Here is a 17,163-nt window from a genome sequence, read left to right on the forward strand (position 1 = left end):
CCGCTTGCGGCTTGTGTTAAGTGTACATTTACAAAGATCCAGCTATGCTGGTAAGACAGATGACATAGTCAGAAATTTCCCTTTTTTCGGTCTCCCATCATTAGTACTAATAGATTTAACAAGATTCTAGCTAAAATGATTTGCTAACAAATAAATAAGCTCTATTATAAATAACAGTATTAACATTTTCAGCTATGAATAAATTAACTATAAACTAATTAACAGTATTAAAACCTATGTCAAACATTTATTTTGTAAAGCATTCCTGAGTCAGATAACATTAAAATTGTAGTACACCATAATGTAATAACAATCATTCATTAAACTAATTAACAAATAAAACAATAAAATTAGTTAAATAATTAACGAATAAAACAATAAATTACTAAAACAATTAACAAGTAAAACAATAAAATTAATAAAACCATTAACAAATCAAACAATAAAATTGGTAACAATATAACAATATTCAAAAAACAAAATGGAGATCAATTATTGAATTTTGTATTATATTAAATTAAGTTTTTTAGGAGAAAACACTTAATCTTCATAACTAGATTATTATGTTTTTGTCATTTAGAAATTCGGAAATCTTGTAATAAGCCTTTTTGACAAACATACTTTTTATTCTATCTAAGAATTCAACTTGTGGCATTTGTTTGAAATTGTTAGGCAATTTGTTGTAAAGTTTAATACCCATATAATACAAACTTTTTTCAAATATGGCTGTGGTGTGTACAGGATATATTAACAAATTGGTATTTCTAGTATTGTGTTGATGAATAGTTTTTTCTTTAGAAAACCAGTTCAAGTTTTCATGAACTTGACTCAGCACTTCATACATGTACACACAAGGGACAGTAAGAATCTTCAGTTTCTTAAATTTTTCTTTACAAGAACTTCTTCTGGATGAGAATGTCATTATTCTTATAATCTTTTTTTGGATTTTTAACACTTTTTCTGTTATCTCTACTGAGCCCCACAATGTAATTCCAAACTTCATAATTGAGTAAAAATAGCCATAGTATAGGGTCATCTTTGTTTTTAAACTTGTGATGTGTGTAACACAGCTCATATTAAAACAAATAGAATTGAGTTTTTTACATACGTTTTGTATTTGTCCTGTCCATGTCATATGCTCATCAAAACAAACTCCCAATAGTTTTACATTTTTGCAGCTATTTATTTGTTCTTTATCTATTGTGACTGTAAACATTTCTTCTCTTTGCTGTCTGTTTTTGAAGTGAATAATATTTGTTTTTGTAGTACTCAGAATTATTCCATTAACTTTAAACCACTCTTCTAATTTAACTATAGTTTGTTCTACTAATAATTTCATTACATGTAAGTTTTTCTCCTTGATTATAGCTGTGGTGTCATCAGCATATAAGACTAATTTCGTGTCTATGTCTTGTGGTAGATCATTTGTATACAATGTAAATAGTAATGGTCCTAAGATCGATCCTTGCGGAACTCCTGACACTACATTTTCATACTCTGAATGATACTTTTTATAGTCTGATACTAAAGTTGTTTTTTGTTTTCTCCCTTTAATATATGACTTAAACCAATTTAAAGATGTGCCCTCCACTCCATATAATTCTAATTTCTTCATTAAGATATCATGATCTACACAATCAAATGCCTTTGATAAATCACAGCACACTGCCACTGTAGACTGTGATCCATCCAAAGCACTGTAAACTTCCTCTGCAAGGTTGGTAAGTGCCGTGTCAGTTGAGTAATTTTTTCTAAAGCCATGTTGACATCCAGTAATCAGACTATTTTTTTCTAGGTATTTGTATAATTGATGGTTTACTACTTTCTCATATAGCTTGGAAAACACTGGTAACAATGAAACCGGACGATAGTTTTTGACTTGAGTTTTCTCACCTTTTTTGTAAATGGGTTTCACTACTGAATATTTAAGCTTGTCTGGAAAAACACCTGTTCCTAATGATTGATTAACCAAATTTGTTATTGGCTTCACAAGATATTCCTTACAGTCTTTAACAATTATTGAGGGAATTTCGTCCCAGCCAGTAGACCACTTGTTAGGCAACGTTGATATTAATTTATAAATTTCTTTCGCTTGAACAGGTTTAAAACGAAAAGACGTACTGTTGATAGTGGGATAGTGATCAGTGTTGGTGATTTCAGTGTCAGTTTTGATTTATGATTAGGTGCTAAATGTGTAATTGGGATAGCTTTTAAGTGGGTAACTACAGTTTAATAGACACCAAAACTCGGCACAAGTATCAGGTTTTTAATTATCTTTTATCAGTAAAGAAAGTATTAGAAATAAAAATACTTACAGTTTTGGCATGGTCAAAGCACATTTTTAAGCATAGTTTTTAATTGGAGTTTTTTAAAACAATGAAGCACTCTATGAGATGAAAAGTATAATACACTATATTTTTTATCATATCCAAAAATTACAAGTGAGATATAAGTAAAAATAAAAATTGTTTTAATTAATATTTGTTGATTAATTAATTAGTGGCTGAACAGGAAGTGAAACACTAGTCTGATTCATGTAGTAACTTGGAAACAGGAACAGCCTCACTAGATTATACCAGACAAATGTCAAACAGCTTTAACTTTGAACAGACTGCAGCTGTTATCTTGCCATCCTGAATGGCTCAATGGTCAAGGTCACTGGCGGCTGTTACTGTATGCCTACTTCCCAGGATTGGGTGCAAACTGAGACTACTTTTTACCAGCAATACTATTTGTGTAGTTCAGATAAAAAACACAGAAATTGTTTACATTCACAATGTTATAGAGAAACATATATTTGCTATATGTGAATAATTGGATAAAAACAGTTTATTAATTTATCTCTCCTTTAAATAAAAACATACTTATATAAATATAAAAAAAAACTGAATTTTCAAGAAAATATAAAAAACACAAGTAACTGACGCATTTTCAAGAAGATTATTTTATGACATAATAACACTGTAGTTTTGATTATATTAAACCATAGTTTCTTCATTTAACATTGAGAAACTAGGTAATTTCAATTTCTATTATTCACATACAATATATGGAATATTAAAAGACACAAACTGTACGTCAGCAAGTGACGCCACAACTCTTCCAACTCACGACAATATCTGACGAAACAGAGTGACGTCATAGACAACTCACATGCTAACAGCTAACTAGTCCACCGCACAGCTGCTTGGCCACATGTAACTGGGGCACTGACCTAGCCGTGTCAGCACTGTCAGCACACTGCGACACCCAGCTATCACTGCATGTACAGCACTTGCCAACTGCCAATTATTGAAGTGTATTTCTTTCTATACATTATTTGACATTCTGACTCTTGGACAAGAATAATTTGAATTTTAAATTGTTATTGTCTAAAAATAAATCAAAGATGTCTAAATTTCCATGCGGAGTATGTGGTATAGGTGTAAAATACCAAGGAATTTTCTGCACAGGTACCTGTAAATTATGGTTTCACTTCTCCAAATGTCTGAATTGGTCAGACAAACAATTCAAAAAAATTACAAAAGTTGAAATAGATGATTGGAAATGTCCTAAATGTAAACCAGCTGGGAATGAGGGTTTAAAGGAAGTAGAACTAAATAATCAAAGTAAACATAATCCCCACCAAGCTCTCACCAAATAGGCAGCTGACAACATTTCAATCTCCATACCACCAATTTTCAGAGCCTGAAACTAATCTGGATGAAGTAAAAACCAGAATTCAAAATCATGACAAGCTAGAAGAAGCTGATTTAGAAACTTCACTAACACTAGCAGCAGAAGCTGGAAATGCTTTACTGCAGGAAAATCAGAAGCTCAAAGAAGAGATTTATAAGTTAAATCAGGATAAAATTGTCTTAAGTGCCAATTTAACTAGTTTGGAATCTAAAATCGAGGCAATGTCAACAAATGAAGAAAAACATTTAAACCAAATAGAGAGACTCTATGAACAGTTAGTAGATGCTTCTAACCAAACTGGATAAAAGTAAACATGCCAAGTTTGAACTGCAGCAGTTTTATGAAGAGTACGAACAAATCCAAAACCAACTGCTGAATCAAACATTTAGATAAAATAAATAGTCTGGAAAAAAAACAAATCGGGCACTGACTAAACAGTTAAGTGATTTAAAGAATGTATCAAATCAGTTGACAAAACTCACAAACTTTTTGTGAAAAGGAAACCCAAACATTCAATAACACACCAGTCTTAAACACATTAACCCCATGTACTAACTCCCTGGAACAACCAGACTCCCTTTTAAACATCCCCATCACTTCTGATTGAACTAGGAAACATTAAAAATAAACAAAATGATATGGAACGTACTCTTAATTTCAATTCTGCAGCAATTCCAGGCTGGTGAATGTAAAGCCAAACAAAATACCCCAGTAAAAAAGACAGCTAACATAAAATCATACACAAACTTATTCCTCAACCAAACAATAATTTTAGCCACCAGAAAAAAGAACAATTTTTTCAGTGTCTCCCTTCAAATGGCTAAGAGTAAACTGAGGACAGAAAAAAACGGCCACTTGACAACTAAGCTCCAATCAGAACTTTCAGTGGGAATCACCCAAAACCCGACAGAAGAACTGTCTCAACCACCATTGACAGGGGAAACCAGCCAAACGACAATTGAGCTGCATTCAAAAGTGACAGGGGGAATCAGTCAAACCCCAACAGAAAAACTCTCTCAACCACCGTTGACAGGGGAAACCAGCCAAATGACAATTGAGCTGCATTCAAAAGTGACAGGGGGAATCAGCCAAACCCCAACAGAAAAACTGCCTCAACCACCATCGACAGGGGAAACTAGCCAAAGGACAATTGAATTGCAGCCGAGAACAACAGGAGGAGGCAGTCAGGTGTTCAGACAAACTTCTTTTTTTAGAAATGAGTTACAAGAAGAAGGGGCGGAAGAAAGTGACATATCCTTCCAGGATATTCCACAACCAAAGTCTTCTACTCCGGAAATAGGCAGACAAGTGACAATGGATCATCATAACAACTGTGAGGTTGGGATCAGATCAGACTCCCAAACCACAAAATCCTTGGTCATCTTCCACCAAAATGCTGACCGAATAAGTAACAAAAATAGACCGCTTCAATCACCTTCTCTATTCTCTGAATCCCCATGTAGTTGTAATTACCAGAGCACGGCCAAAAACTTTGACAAAATGTGTAACACTCGTTTAATCAACTAATGAGTTGGTTTCTTCTTTTTGCAGGGAGGACAATATAAAGGTGGAGTAGCCATCTTTAAGCACAAAACATTGGATAGCGAAATACATGGAATAAACATTGAAACATCACAGCATCCCTTTGGTATGTGAAATGTCTGCAGTTACAGTCCAACTGACTAAAAAATTCAGTGTATTCATTACTGGAATAATATAGACCCCCCACCAACAGCAACCAAGCTATCACGCAAGCCCTTCAGGTCATCACGAATGTGCTAGATACACTCCCATCTCAAAACTGCATAAAGGTGATGATTGGTGATATTAACATCGATTTGTTGAAGCAAACTCCTGAAGGCAGTCTGCTGAATGAGCTTTTACTTTCATACAACATGGAAAGGTTACCCCTACCAACCAACAAGAGTCACGCAGAATACACGCTCTTCAATTGATGCCATATGTGTTGACAGTGGAAATATTCAGAACATGGATGTGGAGATTCTCAACACTGGCATTTTCTGACCATACTGGCCAATTATGCAAACTAAACCTTCCAGTTAGAAAGAAAAACTTCATCATCGTCAGTCAGACGACATCTCAATAATCGTAGCCTCAACAACCTAAAACACTGCCTGGCGGAAGAAAATTTGGGGACACTGTAATTCAAAACAGAAGATGCCAACGAAGCTTACAATAATTTTCTTTCGATTATTACAGCAGCTCTAGATAAGGTTTGTCCCCTAAAAAAAAATCGAGAATTAACAACAACTTTAAGACTATACCACTCTGTGATGCAGAAGCAAGAGCACTCAAACAACAGTTTCTTGAGGCTGAAGAAAAATTTTATCATGAGTGGAAAAGAAGAAGACAAACAAACTGCTGCCCAGGCACAAAAGAACCTACGATAACAAACTGAAATCTATCAGACGCAACTTCAGTGCTCAGCATATTAATAACTCCACAAACAAATCCAAAGCCATTTGGAACACTATCAACAATGAGAGACACCTGAAAAAGACAAAATCAGCAGGAAATCTGGATCAATCTCAAAATTTCTGGAAATATTGTAGAAGACCCGACTTTAATATCTAACTATTTTAATGAGCATTTTGCCACCATAGCAGAAAAAACACTAAATAAAGGTCCTTCGAGATCCTCTGGAGGTCCCCATCACCCGCAACTCAAAACACACCTCTTTACATCCAATCTCCACTTTTAGTACTCAAGCCGACTTCTCCAAAAGAAAAACTAAGCGATGTCCTAAATGGCCTGAAAGTAAAACCATCTGCTGGTTTAGATGAGATATCATCAAGCATTGTAAAAGGTCTGTAAAAAGTGAGTTTGCTTCTCCCACTAGTACAATGTTACCAATCTGTCCCCTACAAAGTGGAGAGTTTCCCAAGAAAATGAAATTCGCCAAAGTCATTCCACTGCATAAGAACGGAAGCAAACACAGTGTTGAAAATTATAGGCCGATATCGCTCATTTCAACATTTTTCGAAGATTATAGAAAAAATTGTCCTGATAAGAATCTTTGAGCACCTTAACAACAACAATATCTTGACAACGAGTCAACATGGCTTCCCTTCCTTCACAAGAAATCAACTCAGACAGCTCTTGTTGACATGGTAGAGCACATAGTGGATAGCATGGATGAAGGCAAAAATGTCATTGGTATGTTTATGGACTTGAGTAAGGCCTTTGATTGTCTCGGCCATGACCTAATACTTGATAAAACTGAGATTTCTTGGATTTCGGGATGATCCAATGAAGTGGTTTAAGAGTTACACTCAGTGATCGTGAGCAGCTTGTGGAGATCAGACAGATGGTGAATGGTCTTGAGACTAAGACTAGGTCTAGCCTCCTACCAGTGAAAAAGAGGTGTTCCACAAGGGTCGGTCCTTGGCCCGATTCTTTTCATTTTATATACGAATGACCTGCCTCAGTACGTTGAGCCTTTAAGCCACACAGTTATGTATGCTGACGATTCGGTTTTTGTTAACAGCGCACAAATCTTTAGAAACCCTTGAAGTAAATTCTTTTATAGCTGTAAACCTTGCCATTGAATACTGCCAGAGCAATGACTTAGTCTTCAATGAATCAAAGACTACCCAAATCATCTTTGGAAGCAAGAAACAAGAAGTCTCAGCTTTGCCTGACTTCCAGGCGGTAAGAGCGACAAAACATCTTGGAGTAATCATTGATGACTTCGCTGAACTGGCAGGACCACATAGATTCTCTCTGCAAGAAAACTCAGCAGTGCCCTATTCGCCCTCAGAAGAACGCAAGCAGTTAGCACACCTGAAGCAGTTTTAACTGCCTACCATGCCCTTTTTGAGAGCAATATGAGGTATGGTATAATGGCGTGGGGTGCATCTTCCCAACACAACTTAGAACGTGTGCTCGTTCTTCAGAAGAAAGCGGTGAGGCTGTTATCTGGGCTGGGATGGAGAGACAGCTGCAGAGGACATTTCAAGGAGCTGAAGTTGATGACAGTTGTGGGTTTCTACATCTACGAAGTCATCGTCCTGGCGACCTCAAATCAGCAGACTCGACATCAAGACCTGCATGGGTATAATACCAGAAAATGCCCAAAACTTTAGCCTTCCTGCTCATCATCGGACACTTTTTGAAAAAAAAACCATCATATGCAGGGGCAAAATTCTACAACATCCTGCCTCAAGTCGTCAAGAGTGAGAACCCCAGAACGCTAAAGCTTCATCTCACCAGGTGGCTTCTTGAAAACCCTTTCTACAGTGTGAATGAGTTTTTGAACTGGCAACACTTTCATCACTAATCATGGATTCAAAACCGAAATTGATTTGTGAAGTGTGAAGCAAGAAAATTGTTGTAATTAATTGTATTAATTTGTAACGCCATTTCAGGTCTTTGTGATTTTGAAATAAAGCTCTCTCTCTCTCTCTCTCTCTCTCTCTACTGTTAACTTTTTGTAATTTTCCCACTGCTTTTACCGGAGAGCTTTTTATGTTCAATTGTTCTACAGTCTTTAAATAAGATTCATTAAAATGATTAACCATCTCACTATGTTCTCTAATTACTTTCCCATTAACCACTATTTCTCTTACTCCATCGTGATTTTTTGTGTTTATACCAATTTCCTGTTTTATAACTTGCCAGGCTGATTTACCCTTGCAGTTAGATTGTTCTATATATAAATCATTAGCTCTACGCTTAGCTTCTCTAACAACCTTTTTAAAAATTGTATTATATATTTTATAATGGGTTTTAATTTCTTCATCATTTGAAACTTGTGCTTGTTTGTGGAGTTTTCTCTTATTTCTACTTGAAATTTGTAACCCTTTTGTTATCCACTTTGCTCTAATCTTCCCTCTAATTTTGACGGATTTAAGTGAAAAAGAATAATTAAACATTTTTTAAGCTTTTTTATTAAGCTTTCAAATGTAAATAAACATTTTTAGAGATTTTAAATTTTTACTCCTTTAGGTAATTTTTTGGATTTCATCCAATACTCATTTTAGATAAGGAAGATGTCATATGACGCCCATACTCATAATACATCGGGAACCACATTTCTTTAACCCATTGCGGATCACTGACGAGCTGGGCTCGTCACGCAGCGGCTGGGCCTAACGGCACAATGACGAGCTCAGGTCGCAAAAGCAGTCTGCTTTTAAGTTTCCCTCCAAATAGTTCTATTAATGTCTGATAGATCGGGCGATCGTCTTCACTAGTCAACTAAGAGTGTTTAACAACGGTCTATGTTTAGAGTTTTCAAAAGTTTTTATACATATCCTACAGATCGCAGTTGTATGTCGAAGTTAAAAATTAATCGTATGAGTATACTCTCTGCTTTTTAGTGCTTCTGATTGGGTGTTTTCCTCAGTTGTTATTATAATACTTTTGACGTTAGTGACACAGAACTAAACGACACAGATGTACATGTTGGCGAGTTTAGTTTAGACAATGGCCCGGATGTTGTAATCGCTTCCCACGAGCCGCTTTATTTAAACTATGATTCAGACATCATCCCTGCCACCCCAAAACCTTGCTCGCGTGTTATCGTTCCTACATTACGGATACCCCAGTAGGTCCATGTTCCATCTGAACGAATACCTTCACAGCTGAATTTTCTAGTATAAAATAGCGAGTGATACAATGTGGCGCACCATTGCTGTTCGTACGGCCGCTGACCGTAAATTAATTCGTGCCCGCTGGTGCCCGTGCGCCAAAACAATACGATCCGCTATGGGTTAAAGGAAACTAATAGAGGCAACATACATTAAATTGGCAGACCAACCAACAGTCGAGATTAGGCCGCTTTGGTTGCCAATTCTAAAAAATTGAACTAAAAAGAAAACCAAAAGTATCAAATGGATCAGATATTTGTAATAAACTAATTCGGAGTCACAGTATGGATTTAGGAAGTTCATCTAACATGAACAAATAATAATAATAAAAAGACCCATTCCTGTCCCCCTTCCTTTTTATTTCCACCATCTTGTTTCTGCCATGAGGATTGCCATTTGCTATTGGCCTCTGCCTAGCCGAGTTTTAATGATTAGTGTTGTGTATGGTTTTTTATTAAGTGCATGTTTTAGAGTTAGTGAAATTGACACACAACATGGTGGTTGTGATTCCTGACTTAAGCATGACACAACGCTTTGGTATGATTTGTTTATTTGGTAATTATTATATTAACGGCCGGAGCAAAAAAATATGAGTTTTGCGTTAAAAAGGAAATAATTTTGTTTCGGTTAAAACGTAAACTCTTTACGTGCCCTACTAAACACTCCGACACACACAATTCACTAGGGTTGGTCGAACTAGTGGATGGTTGATTCATAATTGAAACGCACTCACTCAATCCAACCTACTGAACACGATATCTTGTGAAGCACTGACTCATGCCCTGGAGAACTCAGATAACAGATAAGCCATTAGGCTGCTATCAGTCCCAGCGCAGATAATATTCAAGTAAACAGATTATCCAGACACAGCACACAAACTGAACATTAAAACATTAGAAACTTAACTACTTATGAATATACCCCCTAAAATCATGTTATTTGTCATTTGCACCCCCTAGTACTATATATATTTTTTGTTCAGTAGGATGAGCAGAATACGTTGCTAACGTCAAATTCGTGATTTGCCGCCTCGGCCTTTAATCTTATAATATCCGTTTATTTTAACCTAGTTTGTAATGATGTATTAGGTTAGTTATTTACCTGAAGAAGAGATCAGATGTTTAGTGTTACTGATTATTTGTTTCACTGAACGATTAAATGTCCTGAAAAATCCTGTTTCCTTCTTAATTAGCCTAGTTACTTCAGAAGAAATCTGTATATATACCTTTTAAATGTACTGAAATAAAAACATAAATTAAAATAAAGTTGGAATGAGTTTTTAACACTGAGAATTTTGATACTTAAGCCAATTAACTTGACACTATCACTATCACTTGCTATCCTCACGAAGATTTGTGATGTCTTATCTTCTGACTTCTGACTTATCTGATACAAAATTGAGTAGGCTAACGTTTCTTCTTCTTCTTTTGTTTGCTAAAAGCAGAGTTTAAGTTTTGTCCATAACATTCCAAAGTTCTTTTTTATGGTTACTTAAAACATAAGATAGAATTTAGTTACAAATATACACATACTTGTTATGTTTCCAATTTGTGATTTCCTTAACACATGTAATCACACCAAAATCTATCTATCTAATTGTCTATGATGTATTGTGATTACAAAATGTATTTGTCAATTTGTTTTAGATTTCTCTCTCTTTGTCATTTAAACAACGGTTTATTTCTTTATATACTTCTGTATCTTTCGATTTGAAACTTCTTTTATCTATTATAATACTTACCTTTGGTGTAATTGAAACGCTCATCTCTAAATTCTTTATACTAAAATATTATATAATCTAATGTTTCTTCATTAACTAACGTACATTTTAAACAATGTGGTGTAAAATATTAATTCTTGGTAAACAAACATTTAATAATGATTACACGGCTAAAACTAATAGTGATAGTTTCATATTGACTTATTTTCACTCGTTTTAACCAATGTGATGTTAGAATTATATCTTGTTTACTTCTATACAATTGTACCTTTGGACTAAAAGATATACATAAATTTAAACTATTTACATGTTTCTTGAAACTAATAGCCGTGAATTCTTTAGTTGGTATATGTCAATCACTTGACAAAAGACTATATGTAATGGCCTTGTTGCCATTTTGTCATCATCTTCTTTATGAATTATATCAGAATTTTCGGTAATACACTGTAGTAAAATATTTTTGAACAATTCTGTAATTAAGCAGTCTAGCCTGATTCTTGAAGTTTCAACAAGCTGAAAATGTGATGTTTGTTGGTTATCGTTGATAATAAAGAACAAAGAATAACGATTTGATTTTTAAAATGTTTTAAAAGTTTAAACATTAATGTCTTATTAACAGGAGAAGTTAAGGCTAAGAAGCGCTATCTAAAACTTAACCTTGGGACTAACGACTTAAAGGTGACTTCCGAACCACCACTAGACCACCAAATACCGGAAAGAAGGGCTGCTTACAAGGACAAGATCGCTCAACGGTCACTCATCCAAACAGCAGCTAAGATAACTGATGCTGGTTAATTTGCTTATTTTGCAATAATTGCCGTACCCACTACTCCGATAACACTAATGCTGGTACGGAGTACCAGTTTAGTGGTAGCGCTTATCTATTATAATACTAGATATAATGATATAATATATATATATATATATATATATATATATATATATATAATATATATATATATATATATATATATATATATATATATATATTATAGATAATAATAGATATAATATATATTAGATAATATATAATGATATAAAGATATAATATAATGTAGTGGTAGTTTAGTAGCGCTTTGTATTTGTTCTAAACAAATATTAAGTTATTGTATCATTGAATTTGTGTCGCCTTGAAATGAAATAAAATGAAATGAAAAATGTCTTTATTAGAGGCGAAGTTAGGACTATAAAGTCCTCTCTACCACTTAACCTCGTAAAAAATTAAACTAACATACATATACATGTATAACTAAAAATAAATCTATTTATTTAATTTATACGTTAAAAGAATCTTAGCTTTAAAATAAAAACAATCTATAATTAATGTAACTTTATAAATATTTACAATACTAAAATAAGACATACACGCATTCATTCAACTTGCATTCAGTTGCCCTAAGTATCACATTCAAAAGCCGCCAATCGCTATACCCCCTGAGCCCCCAGCATCAAGGCCCTGACCTCCGCCCCAAAGCGAGTGCGCTTATCAATGGCTCTGATGTTTATAGGTAAGGCATTCCACAATCGACAGGCAGAAACTGTAAGGTAGTTGTTCGATGAATTGGGATAGATAATAAGGATGTACCCCTCCTTGTACTTCGTTCACTTATTTCAAACATAAATTGAAAGTTGTTTGAAAGATAACTGGGACAATTTGTATTTAAAAGAGCGTGCAACAGTGAGTGAGTGATAGTCTCGAAGATCTTGTAATTTTAAGATAGATAATTGTTTGAAGAAGGGCGTTACGTGATCATCACGTCTGAGATTGAAAATGAACCTAATGCAAAAGTTCTGAGCACGCTGGAGTCTATTTGAAAGCTCCACAGTCATGTCATTAATGACTATGTCACAGTAGTTAAAGTGAGGCAGTACAAGAGTCTTTATCAGCATTATTTTAACTTGCTGTGGTAGATATGAAGCCAGCCGCTCGATGGCTATGAACACCGGCAAAGACCCTATTACATATCAAAGAAGCCTGTTCAGTCCATCTTAAGTTTTTGTCAATAATAAGTCCTAGTTTTGTTCTAGATACTTTCTCAGAGTATTCTAGCTCTTGGTCATTTAGTTTTAATTTGGGAGCCGTAGTAAAGTCAAGCTTTGAATGACCTATCATAATACACTGAGTTTTGTCTACGTTTAATTTTAGTCCATGTTTCCAAGTCCAGTGAGTAACAGCGTCAATATCGGAATTCATGAGAATCACACAAGTTTGTATGTCTCTTATAGAAAAGTGGCGGTATGTTTGTAAGTCATCTGCATATAAGTGAAAATTGGAATGAGTAATTTGAGTAGTAATGTCATCGATGTACAGTGAAAATAAAAGTGGTCCCAGGACTGAACCCTGTGGAACTCCACGAGTGACTGGTCTCCATCTTGACTGCTTCTCACCCTACCTGACACACTGGCGTCGTCTCGAGAGATAAGCCTCAACCCACTTGACACTACCATCAGAGAAACCATCCTTCCTAAGTTTGACGAGAAGGGGATAATAAACACAGTCAAAAGCCTTTGAAAAGTCGAAACGGGTTAAAATAGTTACCTGACTCTTATCAATTCCAAGGCGAATATCATCAACTATCTTTAGAAGTGCAGTAGTAGTGCTGTGGTTGGAGCGAAAACCAGATTGAAAATTTGATCAAATGTTATTACTTTCAAGATATATTGAAAACTGCTGATGAACAATCCGCTCCAAACACTTTGATAAAGCAGGGAGTATATTTATTGGCCTGAATTGTGAAGGATTTTGTGGAGAGGAACACTTCTGAAGTGGGCGAACCAAAGCAGACTTCCATGTCAATGGGAACATTGAAGTATCCAGAGATTTATTTAAATAGAAGTGATAATTGGAAGAGTGACTGGAAGAGTATCTTTTATTAACCTTAGAGGAATGCCATCGGCCCCGACTGCGTTACTGGACATCCTTATAATAGCCTTTAACACATCTGTCTCTGTTACCGGAGTGAAAGAGAACTGAAACTCAGGTTTATCAAAAGTAGCACCTTCGAGCTCGGAGACATACTCCTGAGCCCCAGACCGATCAACAGGAATCTCAACAAAGAAGTTGTTGGTATCATCGAGATTAAGAGAAACCGGGGAGTAAGTATTAGGCTTGCCGACTCCAAGATCTTTTAGTTTTGACTATAAAATTCTGCTAGATTGTTTTTTATACAGAAAAGAGTAGTAAAACCTGATCTTGGCATTTCTAATTTGTTGTTGCACATTGTTCCTTAATTTTTTATATGCAGTCCATTCATCACGTAACTTGGATCGCTTAGCCTTAAGGAACGCTCTATCTCTTTGCTTCTGGAGGCGTCGAATAAATTCTGAGATCCATGGAGCAGGCTGTTTGGTTACTCTTTTTGAAACAAATAGAGCGTGTTTATCAAGAAGACCATTCATTAATGAATTAAATTTTGATACCATAATGTCCACATTATCATCCGATGTGACCTCATGCCACGGAGTTAGAGAAGCATCTATAAGCAGAGAATAAAGATTGATATTTTTGTAGTTTCTATAAAAAATAACTTTTGGTTCGACCTTGGGAGTTCTTGGTTTATAAGCAAGAAAAAAAAGGTCATGTTTGGAAAGGCCAGGAGCAGGAAGTTGCCCGTGATGCGCAACCAGGGTTTGGTCACAGACAGCAATGACATCAAACCAGGTGTCGGCAGTCTCAGTGTGGTGAGTGGCTAGCAGAGGAAGTATGGTCATGTTACACGAGTAAAACATATTAGTTAAAAAAGTTTGGTCATAAGTAATTGGTCCAAGCAAATCAGTATTAAAATCTCCCATAACAATAACATGACTGTAGTGAGGCAAAAAACCCAGAAGATCATGTTCGAACTCAGCCATGTAGCCCAGGTGAGGAGCTCTGTAACAAACAGCAATTAAAATGTGTGCTCCAGTAACACAGACGTCCAGAAACATGTATTCTGGCCGTCCATCTCTGGATGTATCAGATGATAGCAGGACAGAAACAAGGAAGTGTGACCTGACGTACACAGCTACCCCGCCACCACATTTGTGCAGGCGATCATTTATGTACAGGTTAAAACGTGGAAGCTCGACACTTCTGTCACTTAAGTGAGGTTTCAGCCAGGTTTCTTAAATTAGAATAATGTCAACAGGAGACGGTTGAAAAATGGAACGAAATTCATCAATGTGGCCATAAAGAGATCGTGCATTGACATGAGCTGCGTTTAAGAAGTTTGAGAAAGGAGTAAGAGATTGGCAGAGAAGATATGGGAGGGCTGACGGAAGCACGCGCTGGCTCGGGGCAGCACTGTCAGACGCCTGCACCACAACACGCCGCGAGGCCCCGCGGGCAGCGACCGACAGACCGTGGCTGCGTCACTGCAGGCAACCCTTTCATGCAACACACACACACACACACACACACACACACACACACACACACACACACACACACACACACACACACACACACACACACACACACACACAAAACACACACACACACATTTCCAACTTCACCGTGTAGTTTTAATGTACAAAACTTAAAACTAACATTATTCGAAAAAAGGGCTATATATGACCACATAAGTAACACACAATAACTCAAAATAGATCCATCAGCTCAAATAAATTCAATCTAATCAACTAAAATAAACAAAACCATATCAATAATGCTAAAATAGTGCCTAAATAAATACACCACAGTTGACTTCCACTTACTTAAAAAAACTCACAATATAAACAAATCAATTATAATATAATAAAATTAGATATAAGTAATACTATTTACAATTTACCACAAACTTGTATATATATATATATATATATATATATATATATATATATATATTATGACTATTGATTATTATGTGAGATTTAATAGAATATATCATTGTTTTGTAAAAAAGTAATGTTCTGAATGTTTTAAAGAATAATATCGTGTAACGAAATAAAAGTCATATTTATGAAATAAATGTATTATACGAGGGTCAGTCAAATATAAACAGGACTTTTATTACTATACCCAACGTCCAGGTTGTAGCAGGTAGCCATGTTGCAGTAGTGGTAGGGGGCAGCCTGGGGGAAGGGAAAAGCTGCAACAATGCGTTCTCAGTGCTGTTTTGTTTGTCATTGTAGCCATGTCTGAACAAGAGGTTGTATCTGCAGTTGCGCAACGAATTATTATTAAGTTCTTGACAAACGAAGGTGTTAAACCAAGTGAAATTTTTGTTAGACTGACAACTCAGTTTGGGGATAAGACTTTATCACGTTCTCAAGTGTACGATTGGGTTAAAAAGTTCAAAGGCGGACGTGAAACAGTTGAAAATGAAAGTCACAATAGGCGTCCAAGGACCAGTTTAACTAATGAGAACATTTGTGCTGTTCGTGAACTTCTTGAAAATGATCGACGCTTAACGATAGATGAAATTGCCAGTGAAGTGGAAATTAGTCATGGTAGTGTGCATTCCATCGTCACAGAGCATCTGGGTTTTCGGAAAATTTGTGCAAGATGGGTCCCTCGGCTTCTGACTCTCGATCAAAAACAAACCCGGAGAGACATTTGCCAAAGGCTTTTGAATCGGCTTGAGAGAGAGGGGAATGGTTTTTTAAATCGCATAATAACCTGTGATGAAACGTGGGTCCATCACTACACTCCTGAATCCAAAATGGCGTCAATGGAGTGGCGAAGGAAAGACGAAACTCGCCCTGTGAAAGCCAAAACACGGTTGTCTGCTGGGAAAGTTCTTGCCACCATCTTTTTTGACTGCAAAGGCGTTTTACTTATTGACTTTTTACACGAACGTCGTACTGTGAACGCTGCTTATTACTGTCAACTTCTTGAGCAAGCAAAAGCAGCCTTTCGGAACAAAAGGCGTAATCAGCCAATCAGAGATGTCATTTTGCTTCATGACAATGCTATGCCTCACACAGCTGCCTTGACCCAAGAGAAATTATGCCAAATTCATTGGGAAACATTGGAACATCCTCCCTACAGCCCAGATTTGTCTCCATGTGACTTTCACCTCTTTGGTCCTCTCAAAGAAGCACTTGGTGGAAACCGTTTTGAAAGTGATGAGGAAGTACAGGAATTTGTGTGCAATTGGTTCAAGACACAACCTCAAATCTTTTATGAAGAAGGGATCCATAAGCTATCCTCACGCTGGGAAAAGTTTGTGA

The 17,163-nt window shown here is 36.0% G+C and overlaps 1 protein-coding gene across 2 annotated transcripts in view; it reads right to left on the reverse strand.

Annotated features, from left to right (window-relative positions):
* Window positions 1-10,700, reverse strand: part of LOC124368658 (RING finger and transmembrane domain-containing protein 2) — a 69,230-nt gene extending 58,530 nt beyond the window's left edge. The window contains exon 1 of one of the 2 annotated variants that reach the window (XM_046825909.1): window positions 10,516-10,700. The gene's annotated coding sequence lies outside the window, so the exon portion shown is untranslated. Of the gene's footprint in view, window positions 1-10,391 lie in introns of both variants that reach the window. The other variant, XM_046825908.1, reaches the window with a different exon arrangement.
* Between the last annotated feature and the right edge of the window lie 6,463 nt (window positions 10,701-17,163).

This window comes from Homalodisca vitripennis, chromosome X (genome assembly GCF_021130785.1).
Source record: "Homalodisca vitripennis isolate AUS2020 chromosome X, UT_GWSS_2.1, whole genome shotgun sequence".
Classification (NCBI taxonomy): domain Eukaryota; kingdom Metazoa; phylum Arthropoda; class Insecta; order Hemiptera; family Cicadellidae; genus Homalodisca; species Homalodisca vitripennis.